The sequence below is a fragment of the Somniosus microcephalus genome, chromosome 26, assembly GCF_052327205.1.
Source record: "Somniosus microcephalus isolate GS21.2 chromosome 26, FLI_Smic_1.0, whole genome shotgun sequence".
Classification (NCBI taxonomy): Eukaryota; Metazoa; Chordata; class Chondrichthyes; order Squaliformes; family Somniosidae; genus Somniosus; species Somniosus microcephalus.
In genome coordinates this window covers 30,068,544-30,086,689 of record NC_141012.1, presented here as the reverse complement: position 1 = coordinate 30,086,689, position 18,146 = coordinate 30,068,544, and the positions used below count along the sequence as shown (strand labels likewise).

At 45.6% G+C, this 18,146-nt stretch overlaps 1 long non-coding RNA gene across 1 annotated transcript; it reads left to right on the top strand.

The window, feature by feature from the left end:
* Positions 1 to 3,544: 3,544 nt before the first annotated feature.
* Positions 3,545 to 17,555, top strand: LOC147100373 (uncharacterized). Its single transcript, XR_015073751.1, has 3 exons — positions 3,545 to 3,730; positions 5,974 to 6,084; positions 17,379 to 17,555. It is a non-coding gene; the product is annotated as an uncharacterized LOC147100373 (long non-coding RNA).
* The last annotated feature ends 591 nt before the right edge of the window (positions 17,556 to 18,146 follow it).

The following is an 18,146-nucleotide window of genomic DNA, read 5'->3' as shown; positions in this document are numbered from 1 at the left end:
TTTGTTTGCTTGCAATGCTCCTGGGTGTGCACAGTAACATACAGCCTGTTTGCACCTTGCTATGTACATAAGAAGCATGGTTCATCTTTTACTACACTCAAGTTAATTAAGCACATTGGAAGAGAACAACGTTTGATTGCTCTCAAGCTTGTAGATCACATCACCATCCAAGTCCATTCACTGACTATCATTTGCCTTTCATTCCCTGGAATGGAAAAAAGAGTAAGTAGAATCCAAACTTTGAAGCCTAGGTAACCTGAAAGAAGATGGGACTAGAGAACAATCAGTAACATCAATTATGTATTTTCCTTCAGACTACAATTAATTTATAAGTGATATATTAAATCAAATGCTATTGACGGCTACTGCTGGTGTCTTCAGTGTTGAACATAACAAGCTTATGAAATGCTTGTTATAATCTCTAAATAGTGTACCATTTAATTGTTATGCAGGTGGAGAGGTCTCGTGTAAACGTTGTCCAGCTGGATTTTTCTGCCCGTGGCCTAATCAGCTCCCACTGGCCTGTCCAGTTGGCTCCTACAGCAATCATGGATCATCAACTTGCTCTCCATGTACACTTGGGTATATCTGTCCAGAAGCCAGCAGCAGTTCTGCACCTGGTGACCAGCAGTGCCCATTGGGTAAGGTTTATCAGTGCAACGCTTCCGTGATCTACGCCAGGGATGCCCCCACATCTGGAGCAATAGTGCAGGTGCCCGAGTTGCAAATAGTGAGTGTCCCAGCAAGGAATCCTTGGACTGCAAACTTGGAATCTAAACTTTAACAGAGGAGATCTGCATGATGACACAATACAGAAAAAAATAATTTCACTGTGTGACATTAAAAACCATCTACCTAGGCCATTTCATATTGTATAACGAGCCTGAGTGATAGTTATTTAAATATTCAGGGCTCTCACTAGTACCTCTGCAGATAGTTTTGGTACACAAAATTCTCCTTAACATTTAGGTTAAGAATGATGGCCAGAAGGAGCCCAACTTGTCTTGGACTGCTGTGAGCAAGACTCTGGGAGTTTTTCCTCTTGCATTCACTGGCACTCCTTCCTCCCATGTGACACTCCATCTAATAGTCCATGGGAAAACTCACTTGGATTCAAATGAAGCCATGGTTTTCTGATTGGACCCACTCACTTTCCCTGGCAAGCTGAGTGTGGGGAGGTTGGCCAAGGTTATAATGTATTGTTGAAGCAAAGTTGGGTTCCACTCATGACGTACAGAGTGAGGAAATTATTATCTTCCATCTTCGTATCAGACATTGTTTTCAAACCAGATTTAGATAATGATGAGAAATGCTACCACTTCAGGGGACCATCTGTTTACTTTTCAATAAATTGATTAATATATTGATTTTGATATTGTACAATTTAACGTGTAAGTTACTTCATTTTGTCTGCAGCTTTGAGAATGTAAACGTATTCAGTTGCTAAAATACCTTTACTGGGAACAACTAGTTTTGGGCCTTAATGAAGGAAGTGGTGTGTTTGCTGTGGGCGTTCAGCGGTCTAATGACAGTTTTGGCATGAGGCAAAGCCACCAGGTGCTAAAGCAGATGGTGTGTATGTGCTGAAACTCATGATAAAGTTGGAATTTTTTTTCCTCAGTAGCTCTTGTTTGATGAGAGTATATGAATATTTTTGAAAGCGTTCTGCTCATTCTTGCTATGTAACCCATTTCTTCCAGTGTACAGCTCAGCATTACAGAAGCTTTCCGAATGCCATCTGTTCTGTAGATATTTGTATTTATGCAGTGGAGGTCAATTGTACAAACACTAGATTTGGTACGTGAGATAAAATCGCACAGAAGCTCAGCAGCTTCACTGAGCAGCTGTGTTAAATAGCGACAAATGGGCTTCTCTCGCTTTTCTTTCCTTCTCCCTCTCTTTTCCCATATGAGTTTCTCACCTCAGACATGCTGTTGGCAAGGAGCAGATGGTAAGGGACTTCCTTGAGGGGATATAAACTTACAAAACCGAATGGAGAAACCTGAACTTTCGATTGCGAACTCCAAAAACTTCCACCCTTTAATTGTGGATCCTTGCTCAACAATTAGCAGGGGCCAGAGAGAAGGAAACGGGTGGGGTAAGTGTGCAATCTGAACATTGCTGAAATTGAGCTCCGGAATGAAAACCTTATGCCTCCTGGACAGGTTGTGCTAGGATTTTTTTTTTAAAAACCAGGTCGATTTTGTTAGACCATTTCAGTTTGCGGGAAGGAAAAATAATAACCCATGGGGAAACTGAGACATGACGGAATTTTAATGCCTATAATCTCAGACTGGAAAAGTAGAATTCGAAAACTGCATCAACCACAAGACAGTGAAAGAATTGTTTGAATGAACTTGTTTGTTTGTGGGGAGGTGAGGGGAATTGACAAGAAAAAAAAAACCTTTCCAGAAAGTTAACCGAATTGCTATTTTTCTCATCAGGTTACTATTGCGATGACGGCATCACTCCGAAACAATGTCGCCCTGGTACCTATGGGGCTCACGAGGGGTTAAAGCAGGTGTTTGAGTGTTCTACTTGTCCTTCAGGTCTGTGAAGTTTGAGATCAATAGCGTTAGTATATTTCTCTGATGGTACCTCAATCACAATGTGCAGGTTCATGTGACTAATTGGACTGATGTCAATGCTGGCAAAGGAATTCTTCATGTCCTAATGTTAATTTTATGATTTCCATTCACAGTTGCTACTTTATTAATATTCAGTATTATCCAATTATTAAATTTACTTATTTTGGCAACCGTTTACGCTAACCCTATTTTGAGGAAAGCGCTCCATGTTATTTCTGGCGTGCATGAATGACGCATGACATTTTCTGCAACCTTCTGTAAGATGAGCATCCTCTTGCAATTCTGATGGGCCAAAGCCTAAATTCTACTCTAAGTATTGGCTTTCCATCTCTTTGTAGACAGATAGCAGATCACTGGAAAGAAAGATCATTTGGAATCCGTTCAGCGCCTTGTATCCAAAGCTGAAAACATATTCTTAATTGATAGCAGGGAGAATAGGAAATGATGAAGAAGAAGAAGAAGAATACTTGTGAGCAGTCCAAATAACAAATAAGTCTTTGAACGCAACAAACAAGGTTTCATTATATTAGAAAATAGTGTGATACAGGCATTGTGGCAGGGTAGTGTGAAGGTGTTAGGATATTTTGTCTGCATTTCCCTAAGTTCATGATTACTTCCATATTGAGATAGCCATGGAGTGGAATTGAGTGATTCTTCGTTGAAAGGAATGGCAAGCTCACTGGGTGGGTGACTAAGGCTGCTCTTCCGAGGCAGCAGCTGGTCACAGAAGGCTGGGAGTCGGATGCCACTGGGGAATGGTGTATGGCACACAGGATTTTTTTTAAAGCCATTAATAGAGGGGGTTTTTTCCCCAAAGAATTATGGCTAACACAATATTGAAGAAGCACAGCCTTTAAAAAAAAAAAGTGCTTGGCGCACATCTGTATCAGAAGTCTGGTATGGTCCCAGTCTTGACACTGTTTGGTAATAGTTGTTTGCTTTTTATGCAGGTTTCTATTGTCCTGAAGGTACTGCCGGATACCCACGTGCAGACCTACTCTGTCCAAGAGGTTATTATTGTGAGGAAGGAACCTCACAAGCTCACAGTAGCCCTTGTCCTCCTGGAACTTCCAGCGATCAAGTGGGTCTGAGATCCCAACAAAACTGCAAACAGTGCCCCGAGGGTCAAATCTGTGGTGAGGGTAAGAGAAACTGATGGCATAGAAAATAAAGGGACAAATTAAACGCCCCTCGCCCGCGTGGTGGGAAAGGTGCAGGCGGGGTTGGGGGGTGGCGGTAAAGTGGCTGGAGCGGTTAGTGGCGCATGTATAATGTGTTCCAACCACCCCCGCCCCCCGCTACCACCATTTTCATTTACCTGTCTTCAGGCAAGGGAAGGCTGCCTATTCCAGAGGAGCGGGGGCCTAATTTAAATGGAAGTGTCGTGTCTCGATGCCGTCAAGCTGGCAGTAAGTCATTTAAAACATCATTTTTAAAGGTTCCTTTTAGGCCAGGAGTAGCATGAGCGCTACCTTGGGCCTCCCCTGCCTTGGGTTTCCACCCACCCCCCCCCCCCCCCCCAACCAATTGCAGACTTGACAGCCTCCCACCCAAGCCAATCCCTGCTGATCTTCCGTGAGTCTCCGACGGTGGTCTGACCACCCCCCCCCCCCCCCCCCGTACCAATTTTGACACCTGCCCAGCTGGCAGTAATGTTACAGCCACCGGCTTTGGGCAGAAGTCTTAGTTAAAATCTCCCGGGCTTTACAGTCTGGGAGGGTCGGAGGGTTTGCTGCGCACTTCGCCCCTGCACCATTGTTTCTGCTCCAACTGAAAATCATCTCTTAAGTTTTCACACTATCTATTTTCATTCATTCTGACTAGACAGAGGTATTATTGAAACTGTGCATACATTATTGATTGCGTATTTACTTCGGCGGATTGTTAAATTCTTCAAGGTGATGAAAGACAGTGGAAAAGTAGAACATTTTTCCAATTTTTGCACCAGCATTAAACACTCTTGGGTCAGATACAGTGCAACCAGGTACAGAGTAAGATCCTACGCTGCTCAACAATGGAGTAGACATTTGGAATCGCAAAACGGCGCCATCGGATATATGCCCTGCCTTATATTTAATTCCATTGGTCCTGAATATTGGGCCGGGGGGCGGTGGGGTGGTGTATAAAAGGCTCCTGTTTTCCGTTACCATCCAAGATTAATTCCTACCACGAAGGGGGCGATTTTGCCAGCCCTGGGGAGGTGGGTTTGGAGGCGGGACTGCTGGGAAAATGGCAGAATCTGGGGGCAGCTACCCATCCCGCCTCCGTGCCATCTTTCCAGGAGGTGGGTACCCGACCTGCGCCCGGTCTCGTCTCCTCGAGGCGGGAAGGGGATTAGTGCCAATTAACTGCCCGTTAACAGGCAGTTTTTTTTGAGAATCCCCATTTTGAGCCCTGAAGTGTGGGCTTCCCGCCGGCTCCGAACCTCGCCAGGGTCAGCGAGGCGGGCGGTCGGTCTGCGGGGGTCGGAGGGGCCGAGATGTTCGGTGTTCAGGTGAGTGATGAGTGCAAGTGTGCAGAGGTAAGTGTGTGAGATGTGTGTAAAGTGTTTTAATAAGTTTTACTTACCTTTACTTCTTCCTGCAGGCTTCCTCCCTTCAGGTCTCGGAGTCCCTGAGCTCACCGGCACAGAAAGCAGAATGGTCGTTGAACTGTCAAAAGCTGCAGCCTTCTGCTTTCTGCTCAGGAGAGATCGCTAACTGAGTTTGAGTGGAAGGGCTCAAGTTAGAGGACAGATTGTCAGAGTTTGACAGCTTCACTGAGCCGTCAAACGTTGACATTTCATCTGTCAAAAGCTCGTGACCGATGAAACGTCACTCGCTGATGTCACCTGTAACCGGCTTTCCCTTAATTGGCCTGCTAAGCCCGCTGGGCGGGCTTAACAAGGTCATTCAAGGGAAAGTAGCGTGGGTTGGCCACAAGTCAATGGAGGCGGGACTAAAACCTGACAAGTGGGAGTCCCGCCTCCAAAGGCTCCCCATTGACAAAATCCAGCCCAATGTGTTTTAACCCTTATCGGTCATTTTCCCCGCATCAACCATCCTCTCGTCATTCGAAGAGAGATAGTAATTTTATTCCATAAGTTTGGGCTCACAAACTTATAAAGACAAGCATTCAAATGAATTATGTCATCTAGACCCATTTATATATCTCCTGATTTTTTGATAACTATTGTGACGCACACAATTTCAGCTGCTAATTGTAGCTCTAATTCTTTCAAACAAATGTGGGTTTTTCCTCACCCAGGAAGGTAGTTATTCCAGTGAAAATTATTCCCAGGGTTAAGGGCACAAAGTTAACTTGCCCTGTGGAATTTCTGTGTAGATTTTGATGTAATTACAGGTATATGTGGAAAGGTTCAGTGCCACTATGTTCGACTCTACAGGCACTGTGGATGGTGGAAGGCTGTGTAGTAGAGGAAAGTATTGTCCTGCAGGAACAACAGTTGAACTGGACTGTCCACAGGGCACGTTTACCCAACATCAAGGAGCATCTGGTAAGATTCTCTTTTACCATCAATATCTCATTAAGCATCATCCCAACATCTCATGAATTTGGACATGCTCAAGAGAAAACAACATTTCGAATCAAATTATTTTTTGTAGCTAAAATGGGAACCACTAGTAGCCATCTGAAAATGGATCAAGGGGTCTAGCATAAATTCTGGTCTGTAATTTGCTCCAGTGTATGACATTTTCCTATTTAACAGACGCCTTTTTAGAAAAACGTTGTGATTTATACATACAAGTAAAGAGTTCATCCCACTATATTTAGAAGACCTAAAAATCTCAAAGCACTTTACATGCTGGTGGACTAAGAGTAAATACAAAGCAGTCAGGGGAAGGGATAATGAAGAGCTGGGAGTGCAAAAACACAATTGTGTCTGAGCTGCTCCAGCCCCGTGCGGTTCGAAACGCTTCCCCTTTGGTTCTGACCACCGGACTTATTTACAAGTAGCGATATAGACAAACGAGACCAGTGGTTCGGTGCAAAGAAAACCAATGTTTATTGAAATAGAGAACAATTACTATACAGAGAAAATCACTATGGATGCAACACAATTACACTTAACGCGGGAGGAAAAACGGACACATCGAGGGAAAATTACTAAAATGACACTTTAGCAATTCCCCTTAACTTCCCACCCTTTGCACCTATCTAGATTATCTTGTGATGGGCCAGAAAATTGATGCTCACCAGTCTAGGATGTTGAAACGCCTGCTCCGTGCCCTGTTGCCTGCCGATGTCTTAGGTTTTCACCGCCCAAAGCAGAGAGATACCCCAGTAATTTAAACGTAACTGCGGGTATTCTACTTCCCTGGACGGGCTCTTCGTCGACGATCCTCTTGCTGAGTTGATGGTAAGGCAGGGCACCGGAGGCGAGGCGGGAGAGAGAGAGCGAGAAATGGCCTCCCGAGGGACTAGTTATACCCTTCCTGGTAGCCCTTATCTCCCGCCAGATCAGCTCATTTCTTTTGTCTAATCTGGACGTATTGAAACTCATACAAAAGGTACCGATCTGGGCCCATCGACCTGGATGGCCGGTAATCGGTTTTACTGATCTCATCAGTGTTCCCCTTTGTCCAACTGGTTTCGTGATGGGGCCATTCCAGTCTGAATGCCCCGTTGATCGTTTTGAAGTACTTAGGTAAACAGTGTTGACGTTCTCTAAATGAAGGCCTGAATGCAGCTGAGCTTGTCCCACTACATATTCAATAGGCCCTGTCCGCTCTTGATTGTTTGTGCAAACAACCTTGATGGCTTTTAACCAAAACCCCCTACATTTCTCTGGGGTTTTCGTCAATCCCCGGCAGGACACCAGGAGAACTCCTGCGAATGTCAGGGTCAGTTAGTCTAACCAACATCTCATGTGGAGCTCAGAGTGAAAGAATGCACTTCCCAAAGACCAGAAGATAAATTAGATGCTGGACCAATTTGTGCCCCTCTAGTACTCTTCCTATGCAAACAGACGCAGTAGATGATAGAAACCTGGCAGCACACTAGCTGATTGGGAATTAGATGCTGATGTGAGGAAGGATATTTAAAAAGGCCCATAAAATGGAGGAGAGTTCGACTGCAATGTTGAAACATAGGGCGGAGATTTCAATTTCAGCATGGATTTAAAACATCGACTTCAAACGAAATGAAAATCGGGTGTGTTGTTTAACAGAAGCCGAACTGATGCCAGTTCTACGTCCCTGCAAAAGTTGAAACTAAATCAGAAATGTTGATCTAGATTTGCCAAAGCTGCAAGTTTTTCACATCACGTGCAAGACTGGGTGGCTAAGTATGTTACAAAGCCAATGTGACCCACCACTGGAACAGGTAATCAATATATGACTGTAAACCCCACTGAGTTTCCAATATCATCTGAGTTGTCAGATATTTTCCCCACAAAGTGGGCTAGATAACCCCCCCCCCCACGCCCGCCTCACCACCCGCCCCTGGTGCATACTTCGACCGAACCTCATGAGCCTTTGGTGGGCAGAAATTCAAAGCATTCCAGGGCAGAACGCTGACTCCGGGCTGTCACAAAATTAGGAAGAAAGTAGATCCATGGGAGGACGGGTGGGTCCAATCTTGGGGGGGTCCAGGCTGGTTTTGTGGAGCACAGAGTAGCACTTCTCTCCTCCCAGCCCCAGAACAACCACCTAAAACTTACTCACAGGCTCCTCCAGCTGGACCTCCAGCTGAAGCATGGTCCATGCTGTACCTAGTGCTGTCTTAAAATGGCAAACAAGGTCCTATGTACAGTTACTTGATATAAGGGCTGCCCAGCTGACTTAAGCAGGTCATCTGGCCACCTAGTGGTAGGCCCGGGGGAAGGTTGCGATGGCTACAACGGCAACGGGAACAGGGTGGCAAGTCATTCGCCACCAAGTAGAATCATAGAATGGTTACAGCACAGAAGGAGGCCATTCGGCCCGTCGAGCCCATGCTAGTCCCACGCTCCCGCCCTTTCCCTGTAGCCCTGCAAATTTTTTTCCTTCAGGTACTTATCCAATTCCCTTTTGAAAGCCACGATTGAGTCCACCTCCACCACACTCTCACGCAGTGCATTCCAGATCCTAGCCACTCACTGCGTGAAAATGTTTTTCCTCATGTTGCCTTTGGTTCTTTTGCAAATCACCTTAAATCTGAGTCCTCTGGTTCTCGACCCTTCCGCTAATGGGAACAGTTTCCCTCTATCTACTCTGTCTAGACCTCTCATCATTTTGAACACCTCTATCTAATCTCCTCTCAACCTTCTCTGCTCCAAGGAGAATAACCCCAGTTTCTCCAGTCTATCCACGTAACTGAAGTCCCTCATCCCTCGAACCATTCTTGTAAATTTTTGCTGCACCCTCTCTAAGGCCTTCACATCCTTCCTAAAGTGTGGTGCCCAGAATTGAACACAGTACTCCAGTTGAGGCCGAACCAGTGTTTTATAAAGGTTCAACATATTTTTCTTGTTCTTGTACTCTATGCCTCTATTTATGAAGCCCAGGATCCCGTATGCATTTTTAACCACTTTTTCAACCTGCCCTGCCACCTTCAACGATTTGTGCACATATACCCCCAGGTCTCTCTGTTCATGCAACCCTTTTAGAATTACTCTTTAGTTTATATTGCCTCTCCTCGTTCTTCCTACCAAAATGTATCACTTCACACTTTTCTGCGTTAAATTTCATCTGCCACATGTCCGTCCATTTCACCAGCCTGTCTACGTCCTCTTGAAGTCTATCACTATCTTCCTCACTGTTTACTATACTTCCATGTTTTGTGTCATCTGCAAATTTTGAAATTCTGCCCTGTACACCCAAGTCTAAGTCATTAATATATATCAAGAAAAACAGTGGTCCTGGTACTGACCCCTGGGGAACACCATTGTATACCCTCCTCCAGTCTGATAAACAACCATCCACCACTCTGTTTCCTGTCACTTAGTCACTTTCGTATCCATTCTGCCACTGTCCCTTTTATTCCATGGGCTTCAACTTTGCTGGCACTTTATCAAACACCTTTTGGAAGTCCATGTTCACCATGGCAACCGCATTGCCCTCATCAACCCTCTCTGTTAACTCATCAAAAAACTCAATCAAGTTAGTTAAACACAATTTGCCTTTAACAAATCCGTGCTGGCTTCCCTTAATTAATCCACACTTATCCAAGTGACTGTTAATTTTGTCCCGAATTATCGTTTCTAAAAACTTCCCCACTACCGAGGTTAAACTGACTGGCCTGTAGTTGTTGGGTTTATCCTTACACCCATTTTTGAACAAGGGTGTAGCATTTGCAATTCTCCAGTCCTCTGGCACCAGCCCCGTATCCAAGGAGGATTGGAGGATTATGGCCAGTATCTCTGCAATTTCTACCTTTACTTCCCTCAGCATCCTAGGATGCATCCCATCCGGTCCTGGTGATTTATCTACTTTGGGTACAGCCAGTCTTCCTAGTGCCTCCTCTTTATCAATTTTTATCCCATCCAGTATCTCAACTACCTCCTCTTTCACTATGACTTTGGCAGCATCTTCCTTGGTAAAGACAGGTGCAAAGTACTGATTTAGTACCTCAGCCAAGCCCTCTGCCTCCATGCCTAGGTCTCCATTTTGGTCCCTAATCGGCCCCACCCCTCTTCTTACTACCCGTTTACTATTTATATGCCTATAGAAGACTTTTGGATTCCCTTTTTTGTTAGCTGCCAATCTATACTCATACTCGCTCTTTGCCCCTCTTATTTCCTTTGTCACTTCCCCTCTGAACTTTCCATATTCAGCCTGGTTCTCACTTGTATTCTCAACCTGACATCTGTCATAACCCCCTTTTTTCTGCTTCATCTTACTCTCTATCTCTTTTGTCATCCAGGGAGCTCTGGCTTTGGCTGCCCTACCTTTCCCCTTCGTGGGAATGTACCTCGACTGTACCCAAACCATCTCCTCTTTAAAGGCAGCCCATTGTTCGATTACAGTTTTTCCTGCCAATCTTTGATTCCAATTTACCTGGGCCAGATCCATTCTCAACCCACTGAAATTGACCTTCCTCCAATTAAGTATATTTACGCTAGATTGCTCCTGGCCCTGTTTCTGCCAAGTGGGAGGCCTCAATATCTCCCATTATAAAAGATGTAATAGCAGAGCACTTGGAAAACAGTGACAGGATCAGACAAAGTCAACATGGATTTACAAAAGGTAAATCGTGCTTGACTAATCTACTGGAATTTTTTGAGGATGTAACTAGTAGAATAGATAAGGGAGAACCAGTGGATGTGGTGTATTTGGACTTTCAGAAGGCTTTTGATAAGGTCCCGCATAAGAGATTAGCGTGTAAAGTTAAGGCACATGGGATTGGGGGCAAGGTACTGACTTGGATAGAGAACTGGTTGGCAGACAGGAAGCAAAGAGTTGGAATAAACGGGTCTTTTTCCGAGTGGCAGGCAGTGACTAGTGCGGTACCGCAGGGATCGGTCCTCGGACCCCAGCTATTCACAATATATATAAATGATCTAGACGAGGGTGTAAAGTCTATAGGTGTTATGGCGAATTAATACACAGACTACAAGAGTAACTTTAACAGGACTTTACTATTCGAAGGTCAGGGCGAATCTGCCCAATAAATCCTGACACAGCACTTATATACCGGTGTGGTCACCATCGGTATTACAGTATACAGCAGCCAAGATAAAGTAGTGCCACACCTAAAATAGTTCTCTTAAAGGTGAACGGTTACATACAATAGTTCTCTTAAAGGTAGAACAGTTACATACACTACAATCCTCCCTTTTTAGCTTACAACATACTTATTCCCCATTAAACATAACATCATAACATATATCCAACTTCATGTTAAAACAGTTCACAGATGTAGTCTCTGCGGAAACAGTTCACAGATTCAGTCTCTGCGGGAAACAGTTCATAGATTCAGTCTCTGCGGAAAACAGTTCACAGATTCAATCTCGGTGGATGCGCCTTCCGTGCTTCTTGACTCGGTCCTGACAACACCTCAGTGGTGTAGCAGTTCCCTGTGGTGTAGTCGGTTCACGTTGCTGGAGTGACTCATCCAATAGTCCTTCACTGGACTTAACAGCTTGAACTTCCGTCCTTCTGAACCAGCATTGTTGGCTTGTAAAAACTTGAGTACCTTGGGAAGTTTTTCTACTTCCAAACTGATTTGGCTCCGTTCGAAGGGACCCCGTGCGTGATCTAGTAGTGATGATGATGGTCCAGATGATCATCTTCTGCTTCGTCTTTTCCTTTTCTGCTTCTTGGAGACTCTCTGGGCTCCACTGCCAGCTGCATGCACAGTTCCTCCGTCTCGTCCTCCTTTTTCCGTAGTAGCGCCACCATCTCCCGATGTTCCTTAGACTTTTTGTGATTCTTCATGGTTTCTGCACTTTGGGAGTTTTCATCACAAGCTGGGCAGAACAGGTCATCGTAATATTCGATGTCGTCCAACAGGTCATGGTAATATTCGGTGTCATCTTGAGCTAGGCCAGTGAGAGGGTCTTCTATTTCCTCCATACCCAGCTGGACATTAGCCAGCTTTTGTTCCAAATCCAGACATCTTTCCTGAAGAGACTTCTTCAGGCGTTCAGCTTCATCCAGCTTTTTCTGGGCTTCCTGCAAGTCTTTTACTAATGACGTCATTTGTGATTTCAATACTTCAACTTCATTCAGAGATTGGTTGATCGGACTATTCAATCCCTCTACTGCAGCAGCTGTTTCAACCTTCTGTTGTTCAACATTGACATGAGTCAGCGTACTTTTGGCATCCAAGGGTTGCTCTGCTGCCATCTTCTCAGTCTGTGTTGCAACCTCAGCTATTTCAATAACTTTTGGGAGCTCCAAACCCCCCTCCTTTGAAGATTTAAACTCCTGTTCAATTTGTTCCCATTTCAGAGTCTTGTCCTTCAGCATATGAAGGAGTTGGCTGACCGTTAACTCCAAACCCCCCTCCTTTGAAGATTTAAACTCCTGTTCAATTTGTTCCCATTTCAGAGTCTTGTCCTTCAGCATATGAAAGAGTTGGCTGACCGTTAACTCTTCTGACCTCATACGTTTCCCAGTAGCTGCAGGGCTGTTTATAACCTTGCCCTGGGGCTCCTTTGCTGTTTCTACTTCGCCATCATCCGCAGCCTCCACCATTCGAATTTCTCCACTTGAATCGTCCGGTGATGCTGCACCCAACTTCAGTAGGAGCTCGGAGTTCATGGCGACCAAATCAGTATTTTCTGCCTGCAATCCGCTAACAAGCGCTTTCAGTTGCTGAACCTCTTGCTCCACCAGATTAAAGCACGCACCTTCTGAAACCGAATCAGCTTTGATTCGTTTGGCCTCCTTTCCCCGACGGTTTATGTGCTCCTGCTCCTTTTTCTCCATCAGCTGTTTCTGTTGTCTTTCCAGGTTCTCCCACTCTGTGTCACAGACCTTTTTCATTGCTTTCATCTCTTGTTCGAGACGGCAACTCAATTGTTCTAATTGCTGTTGTAATTTGAAATGGAGTTGAGTTCCTCAGAATTGTGCATATCTGTAAACTGGACAGACTCAGAATTCTCTGTCAAACTATGTTGTTGTTGTTCAGTGGAATTCTGTTCTGAAACTTTGTTCTCCTCTGAAGCATAAGCATTTATGCACTCCTTCGTTTTTCCAACCTTAGTCAGCAAGTCCATTTTAAACTTGTCTTTCGCACCTGGGCTGGTCTTATCGTCATCCGTTTCAGAGTCTGAGCTGATTGTCTTCACCGAGTTCTCACTCATACTGCTTTTAAATAGTGCCATTCCATGTTTATTTCCCAGATCCACTCCCGTCCCAGAAGTGGTGGACCTCCCTCAGGTAGTACATATAAATACATTCCTTGGTGTTCTTTGCCCCTGTCTCTCACCTTGACTTTTATCTTTCCCATGGGGTATACTTTCTGCCCCGTGTATGTCTGCAATATGATCTTGGTATCTCTCAAGGGTATGTGTGAGAATAGCCGGTTGTAATCCCTTCGATTTATGACTGATAGGGCTGATCCTGTGTCCAATTCCATTTTCACTTGGACTCCGGCTATTTTTAGCATGACCCAGATAGTTTGCAGGTCAGCTTCCTTACTCACATTGTGAATTCTCAGACTACCCAGTTCCTGAACGGTTGGGTCTGAATCCGAATTCTGTTCATCTGAACTCTTCTCAGCCACCTTGTGTACCTTATTGTACTTTTCCTGCGGTGACTTTTTTTTGTTGTTGTTGGTCTTCTTTCCTGACCGGCATACCTTAGCTATGTGACCAAGTTTGCCACATATTCTACATTCCTGGTTTTTAAACCAGCATTGGTTCTGGTCGTGTGTTGTCTTCCCACAACGATAACATTTCGATGTACCCGCAGTAATTTGATCCACACTGAGTACCGCTGCCTTCAGCTGCATTTCCGCTGTGCCTCTCGCTGCGGCTTCGTGCAATGCTGCAATAAGGACAGCCTTATCAAGTGTGAGATCGTTCTCTTCTAGCAGACGCTTTTGTGTTCCTTCCTTCGACAACCCGCACACGAACTTGTCTCTCAATGCCTCTCAGATTTTCCCCAAACTGGCAGTATTTCGCTAGTCTACGCAGTTCGACCAAGTATTCCGCGTTGCTTTCCTCTTTCCGTTGCGTTCTCGCATAGAATTTGAATCGTTCCGCCAACATCAGTGGTGTGGGGTTCAAATGATCCTTCAGGACAGCAACAATATTAGCGAAAGTCTGATCCGCCGGTTTAGCTGGTGATAGAAGATGCTTCAATAGTCCGTATGTCTTTGCCCCCATTGCGTTTAATAAGGTGAAAGCTTTATCATCATCTGCTATCTTATTGGCCTCACAATATATCTCGATACGTTCTACGTACGTGGCCCAATCTTCCACCTCGGAATCGAAGTTGTTGATGTTACCATGCTTAGGCATCTTCACTATCTCTCACTATCTTTCTGCGAAACAAACACGAAATTTTTCTTTAACTTTTTTTTTTCAAAATGGCGGTTTCCCGCGCTTGTCTTCTTCCCCCGCCCACTTTCAAAATGGCGGTTTCCCGCTTCTGTCGTCTTCCCCGCCTACTGGCGGCTTCCCGCGTTTCTTCCCCTGGCGGGAGGGGTAAGCTTTTCCCTCGGGCGACGACCGCTGGCTTTCGGGGTTCGCAGCCTGCGCGTCAGCTTCAGTGCGTTCCTTGTTCCCTTTTCTCGGCAGGGCAACCGGCGCTGGGTACAACCCGTTGACGGCGAACAGTTTCAGCCGCTGGGCTGGATCTCGCTCAGTCTCCCTCGCTCGGGCTCTGTTGTTCCCTTTTCTCGGCAGGGCAACCGGCGCTGGGTACAACCCGTTGACGGCGAACAGTTTCAGCCGCTGGCTGGATCTCGCTCAGTCTCCCTCGCTCGGGCTCTGTCTCTCCCGCTCGCTCGGGCTCTGTCTCTCCCTCAGCGGCTTCCAATCGCACCTCCCAGCCCTCTCGCAGTCCGGTGCTTTCCTCCCCGGCTGCGGCTGAGTTCTCCGCGGTTTATTTATTTTTATATCTTCCCACGCCTTACGATCCTGGTCGCAGCGCTTTGTGGCCTCGGTCGCTGCCCGGCCTTTTTCACTCCAATCGCGCCTCCCAGCCCTCTCGCAGTCCGGTGCTTTCCTCCCCGGCTGCGGCTGAGTTCCCCGCGGTTTATTTATTTTTATATCTTCCCGCGCCTTATGATCCCGGTCGCAGCGCCTCGTGGCCTCGGTAGCTGCCCGGCCTTTTTCGCCGGTCGCGGTCTAGCTGTCTCACGACGCCGTTGCGTCTCCCAGCCCGCTTGTACCGCGGCTTCCGTGCTCCACGCTGCCCCAGTCTCAGCGCCTCTGGGCCCGACTTCTGTCCGGCTCCTTTCCCCCGACCGTGGTCGAGTTCACCGCCCTTATCCTCCGTTTATTTTTTTATTTTCCCTTTACTCACAGTCACCGTGGCCGACTTGCTTCTCGTGCTGATCGGCTCACTCACCACCGTGGCAGAAGGGACAATCAGTGCCTGTTGCTGATGGAAGGCTTCGTGTCTGAATTCTTCCTTCTTCCTTGCTCTGCAGACTCGAGTTTTCTCTCAGCAGAACGACGAGGGCAGGTGCCTCTTCTCGACGCTCGTTAACTGCTTCGGAAGTATTGTTGCCGCAGGGTAAGATCGAACTCATCGCCACTGTAAAGTCTGTAGGTATTATGGTGAATTAATACACAGACTACAAGAGTAACTTTAACAGGACTTTACTATTCGAAGGTCAGGGCGAATCTGCCCAATAAATCCTGACACAGCACCGTCGGTATTACAGTATACAGCAGCCAAGATAAAGCAGTGCCACACCTAAAATAGTTCTCTTAAAGGTGAACGGTTACATACACTACAGAGGGAACTAGATGTAATATCTCCAAGTTTGCAGATGACACAAAGCTGGGTGGGCGTGTGTGCTGTGAGGAGGATGCCGAGAAACTCCAGTATGATTTGGACAGGCTGGGTGATATGGCAGATGCAGTACAATGTGGATAAATGTGAGGTTATCCACTTTGGAGGCAAAAACAGGAAGGCAGATTATTATCTGAACGGCAATAGATTGGGAGAAGGGGAAGTGCAACGAGACCTGGGTGTCCTTGTGCACCAGTCGCTGAAGGTAAGCATGCAGGTGCAGCAGGCGGTTAAGAAGGCAAATGGTATGTTGGCCTTCGTAGCGAGAGGGTTCGAGTACAGGAACAAGGATGTCTTGCTGCAGTTGTACAGGACCTTGGTGAGACCACATCTTGAGTATTGTGTGCAGTTTTGGTCGCCTTATCTGAGGAAGGATGTTCCTGCCATGGAGGGAGTGCAGCAAAGATTCACCAGACTGATACCTGGGATGGCAGGAATGATGTATGAGGAGAGATTGGGTCGATTGGGCTTATACTCGCTGGAGTTTAGAAGAATAAGAGGGGATCTCATTGAAACTTGTAAAATTCTAACAGGACTAGACAGACTAGATGCAGGAAGGATGTTCCCAATGGCCGGGGAGTCCAGAACCAGGGGTCACAGTCTAAGGATAAGGGGTAAGCCATTTAGGTCAGAGATGAGGAGGAATTTCTTCACCCAGAGAGTGGTAAACCTGTGGAATTCTCTACCACAGAAGGCAGTGGAGGCCAATTCATTAAATATATTCAAGAAGGAGTTAGATATATTTCTTAAGGCTAAAGGGATCAAGGGATGTGGGGAGAAGGCAGGGACAGGGTACTGAATTTGGATGATCAGCCATGATCTCATTGAATGGCGGAGCAGGCTCGAGGGGCCGAATGGCCTACTCCTGCTCCTATCTTCTATGTTTCTATGTTTCAGTGAGAAAGAACACTAGACAGCGGATCATCTCAACTGGCATTCACACTACAAATAGACTCTGATGTGGGGCAACATTCGCAGACGTCTCGAGCAGATCTTCAGCCCAGTCTAGAGAAGGTGTCTCATCAGAAAGCTAATTGATTTAATATTGTATGGTTATATCATATTATATGGATCTGGGTTTCGCAGTAAAATGGGAGAATAACTAAGAGCTACCACTCAGAATACAGGATGGTAGTGCCCAGGACATGGTGGCGAATGACTTTCTGTCCTGTTCCCGTTGCTGCTGCAGCTGCCACAATCTTTCCCTGGTACTGTCCTAAAAAGGTAAACAAGGTCCAATGTATGGCAATAGCCAAACTATTGCAGTCGGCTCACATACAAATAGGAGCTATTTAATATAAAGGACATGTTTTTGTGCAAGGATTTTATTCATTATTTACCTCATTTATTTATCTAAACTATAACATAAATGTGCAAATCCTGCCTTTCCTAGGAATTCATATGTGCATCAAGTGTCCAGCTGGCTACTATTGTCCTTCAGGAGGCAATGACCCAACTCCCTGCCAAAGAGGGAGGTACAACCCAAGTCTTGGCCAGGCTGATGTCACTGACTGTGTGCCATGTATCGCTGGATATGCCTGTACTCAATTAGGCCTGACAAGACCAGATGTCGAATGTATGGATGGGTCAGTATGATCTTTGAGCTATTTTAATCTCAGAATGCCAATATAATCAACCACAGTATAATTGCTATATCTGAAGAAATCTGAGGGGAAACATTTGAGTTGAAATTAAGATTGAAAATAGGGCTATTAGTTTAATATTTATTTTTTGAGTATATCATTGTTAATAAGGTCTAATTATCTGATCTCCTTGTCAAGTCTCAGTGACAAAGGTAACAGTCCAGGAATACATTATAAATCAGTGTTAAATTTAAAGGAAGGATTTGGTGAAAAGAAACTCAAACTTACAAACAGCTTAAAACATTCCTCTGAGTAGTTCTATAAATCTTGGGAAAGGGCAGGGAATGGAATTGAATAGCTCTTCCAAAGACATGATGGGCCGAATGGCCTCCTTTTGTGCTGTATCACTTCCCAAACCTGCGACCTCTACCACTTAGAAGGACAAGGGCAGCAGGCGCATGGGAACACCACCACCTCCAAGTTCCCCTCCAAGTCACACACCATTCTGATTTGGAAATATATTGCCGTTCCTTCATCGTCACTGGGTCAAAATCTTGAAACTCCCTCCCTAACAGCAC